The sequence below is a fragment of the Lactuca virosa genome, chromosome 1, assembly GCF_052849685.1.
Source record: "Lactuca virosa cultivar CGN04683 chromosome 1, Lactuca_virosa_CGN04683_v6, whole genome shotgun sequence".
NCBI classification, from domain to species: domain Eukaryota; kingdom Viridiplantae; phylum Streptophyta; class Magnoliopsida; order Asterales; family Asteraceae; genus Lactuca; species Lactuca virosa.
This window is the reverse complement of record NC_136426.1, coordinates 199,450,553-199,455,079: the sequence shown is the minus strand read 5'-3', so window position 1 is coordinate 199,455,079 and position 4,527 is coordinate 199,450,553. Positions and strand designations below refer to the sequence as shown.

General features: G+C 38.7%; 1 non-coding gene across 1 annotated transcript; it reads right to left on the bottom strand.

Annotated features, from left to right (window-relative positions):
- Positions 1 to 735: 735 nt before the first annotated feature.
- On the bottom strand, positions 736 to 842 carry LOC145151778 (small nucleolar RNA R71). Its single transcript, XR_013732333.1, has one exon. It is a non-coding gene; the product is annotated as a small nucleolar RNA R71 (small nucleolar RNA).
- Positions 843 to 4,527: the final 3,685 nt, after the last annotated feature.

Sequence of the window (4,527 nt, the reverse complement as noted above, 5' to 3'; positions counted from 1 at the left end):
TTATGTGAAATTTATTTCATATAAAGTTCAATTTCTTTTGTTTTTTTCTCTATAATGACCATGTATTGGCAATTCTTGCCCATGTCGTGGCCATCGTTCAGACACATTAGATTTTTATTGTTTTTATTCATTTTATGCATTTTTTTCTATTTTGTTGTAGATAGTTTATGACCCGAGCATCTTCATCTAATACAATACCTAGTTTGCAAGATCCCGAGTCTATTTTTCGCAAGAGCAACAAGCAAAAGGAGTAAACAAAAAAACTAATTCGAAGGAAGATGTAAAACCAAACGGAGTAGAGAGTGAATACGTGATTGATTCAACATCTAAAAAAGAAAGTGAACCAGAAGACGAGATGACCAACATAGCAGACATGACCATGGAGGAGTATAAGAAACGAATGTGTGATAACAGACCGGGTCTTGTGCAACCCTAAATCCTAAACACCACCAACTTTGAGTTGCAGGAGCACATTCTGGCTATGCTCGAAGATATCCCATTCTACGGGAAGGATCAAGAAGATTCCTACAAGCATATTGATGAGGTGAATGACATTGCAACCTACTTCAATGTTCCCAATGTTCCTCTTGAAATGGTGTTCTTACGGATGCTTTTGGTGACTTTTCGAGGAGTGAAAAATATTGGCTTAAAGCACTTCGAGCTGGAGTTATCACCACATGGGCAACACTTTGTGAAGAGTTCATCCAACAATTCAGCCCACCATCGAAGGTTGGAAAATTAAAGAAGAACATCGCCAACTTTGAACAACACGAAGGAGAATCCTTGTACGAAGCATGGGAAAGGTACAAGGGGTTGCTATGAAATTTCCCACAATATGACCACAATGTTGAACAAGAAGTATCGATCTTTTATAAAGGGGTAAATGTGACCACTCGACAACTCCTTGACTCTCAAGGACCACTAATACAATTAAGGAGCTAATTGAGGAGTTTTCCAAACACTCAAGGGAGTATCACAACCCTCGAGAAGACTCTACAAGAGGATAAAAAAATGGAAATGCGGCTTCTATAGATTTGGCAGCGAAGAATGACAAATATGGATCAATCCACCAAAGCAATTTGAGTTGGGTGTGATAATTGTGGGGGACCGTATTTAACCAAGGAATGTGACCGCGATAAGAATGGAAATTGGAAGGTCCAAGATTTTTTTCGGGTGGGGATAGGTACGATGAAGATGGGAAGAAACCCAAGAAGGAGTGGCTACCATATGATGAGTATAAGAAGGAAAAAGAGGAAAAGTATTAGCAGCAAGGCTGCAAGTTTTATCAAAAAGAGCAAACGGCTCCCAAAAAGAAGAATGAATTTGAAGCATTGCTAGCCCGATTTGAAGCTACATCTGATAAAAGGAAGGATGAAACGGATGTCATCCATCAAAATTAGCAAGCCTCGATCCCTAACATTGAGCAACAAACTGGTCAACTCTCAAGGCAACTTAACTAACGTTTACCGGGCACACTTCCAAGCAACACATAGCAAAATCTAAAAATGCATATCAAATCCGTTACAAGCAGAAGTGGTAAAACTATTATCCTTATAACTCCCATATCTAATAATAAGTCAAATGATGTGCATAAACTAGAAGAAGAAAGTCGAGAAAAAGCCTCTGACCAGCAGCCACGGCGTGGCACGGATAATTCCACGGCGTGACCATCTCCTAAAAAAGAAAAAGACTCCTCCGGTCAAGGCCTATCAACCACTGCTACCATTTCCAACTTGAGCCAAACTAGATAAACAAGGTGAGGGTTACAAGAAGTTCCTGGAGCATATCAAGGCCCTTCAGATCAATATTGTATTTATTGAAGTCGATGTCTAAATGCCAAAATATGCTAAGTTTTTGATGGATTTTCTCACAAATAGAAAGAAGATAGAGGAGGCCTCAAATGTCGTTCTGAACGAGAATTTCTTCGATGCTATGCTGAACAAGCTACCAAAGAAGATAGGGGATCTGGAGAGCTTGGTAGTTCCTTTTCAATTTGAGATTTTAGTCATAAATCACGCCCTTGTCGATTTAGGAGCTAGTGTCAATCACATGCCTTATTAATTTTTCAAGATATTGAATCTTCTAGACCCAAGACCAATCGGCATTGCTGTTCACCGAGCCAACAAGACGTTGACATTCCCAAGAGGTACATGTGAGGATTTATTGGTTAAAATTAACAAGTTCGTTTTTCCAGCAAATTTTATCGTGTTAGACATGGAAGAAGACAACCAACTCCCTATAATTTTTTGGATACCTTTCCTTAGCACCACACGAGCCTTGGTGGATATTAGAGAGTCCAAGCTTACCCTTCGTGATGGGGAAGACGCCATCACATTTGGAGTTGATTGATCAATGAGGCATTCGAAGATTAGTGACTATTCGGTTTTCTTGGTGGACATTTTCGATGCATTATTGGAAAAAGAAATGCAAGCATGGAAGGGTAACAACTTAGTGGGATACATGACTATGAAAGACAGTGATTTTGATGCTAAACATGGCCTTACAAACTAGAGAGGATTCTGGACGGAATAAAATTTGAAGAAATCAGAAAATAGGTTGAAGACTCACCACGACGTGGCAATACACCTGCCACGGCATGGCCAATTTGAAAAACACGAGCATACAAGCAATTACGAACCACCACATCATGGAGATCAGATGCTCATACCACGGTGACTGAACATATCACAAAAGTACAATTGAACCCCTTTCATAATCATTTGGAATACGCATTCTTGGACGAAAATGAACAAAAGCCTGTCATAATTCCAGTTGAACTAGAGCCCAAGGAAAAAGGAGAGTTTGATCTAGGTATTGAAAAAATGAAAAAACAAAATGGCATGGAAAATCACCGACATCAAGGGTATTAGTCCTTCGCATTGATCGCACAAGATCATATTAGAGGAAGGCAGAAAATCTATAGTACAACCACAACTAAGACTCAATCCGAACATGTAAGAGGTGGTCAAAAAGACAACTTCGCCTTACCGTTAGTAGGCCTCATTCACGAAGCCAATCTATAAGGGGTGTATAAGGAAACTGTCAATAAAATGGTGGTTTAATGAGTGTCCACTCTCACCCACCGCTTCCTTGATTGGCAGAGGGTCGTTAGTCGAACGGGTAGGATAGGACATTAATTCTCATTAAAAGTATAATGATAATTATAAAGTAACTAAATGTTTTATTAAATTCCCAATCATAGTTACTTTAGGAAAAATGTGAAAATGATGCTATTCCATGAAATTGGACTTTCCACCTTGCCAAGTCGTTAGTGGAGGGTGTGTGGTTGACTGACACACTAACTTGGACTAACAAGGGTGGCAAAGGGTAGCTTGATATTTATCATAGATCAATGTAGCGTGTGTGGTTAACTGGCTCATTGATTAGGTGATAAAGGACATCAAGAGTACCAAGACCATTTGCATAGTTATTCACACGTTGTTTGTGATCCTCGGTATCCCAGTAAAAAACTTGAAGGGCATAATCGACATTTAAACATGCCATTGAAAAATTTCAACGAATCTCAAATAAATCTAGGCATTCAATCCAATTAAAACTTATTATTCAAATTCGTTTTTCATGGTGGAAAATGGTAAATCGTCATTTACCTACCTTCAAATATTTTGCAATTGGATTACGACATCCCTTTTCCGAATTGTAAAATATTGTGTTCTGGCTCAAATCCTCCTAGCTCTTTCTCCCTCATGAACTTGTGTGGGAGGGTCATCTTTGATGGTTCGAACTTCAATTACTGGATTCAAAACATTAGGATGCTCACTCGCTATGAGGACAAGGAATATTTCCTCGACAAAGAGCTTAACGAGGTTGATGAAGCCACTGCTACTCCTAAAGAGGTTGTTGAGTATAGGGCACATGAGAAGGATGCCACAAAGGTGTCTTGTATCATGCTTGCCACTATGACAGCAGAACTTCAAAAGTCCTATGAGGAGTACTACCCTTTCGAGATGCACAAAGACTTGATGGAAAGATACCATCAAAGTGCTTGTCAGGAAATGTATGAAATCATTGCCTCCATGATAACAAAAAAAATGAAGGATGGGGAGTCCATCACGGCCCACTTGCAGAAAATGCAAAGGTTTGCGAACCGCTTGCTGAAGTTGAATGTTAATTTCGATGAAGAGTTGGTCATTTATATTATCAAACACTCTTTGCCTCCTTGTTATAATCAGTTTTGTATGACTTATCATATCAACAAGGAGGAGGTCACTCTTATCAAGCTTCAAGGCCTTTTGAGAACTTGTGAAAATAGTCTAAAAGGAAAATCTATTGTATCTACTCCAATGTGACAATCCATTATTTTCAATCTTGTAAAAGTCAACAAAAGTCAAACATATCAATTTAAAGTCAAACTTATTGTTTTGTTAAATCTTATAAAGTTAAAATAAAACAATTTTATATGTATAAACATTGTGTTAAAGTCAAACATATCAATTTAAAGTCAAACTTATTCTTTCTTCGGACCGCAACTCGAAGGCAGCAAACCGTTTGCAGCCGAGAACCTTGGAC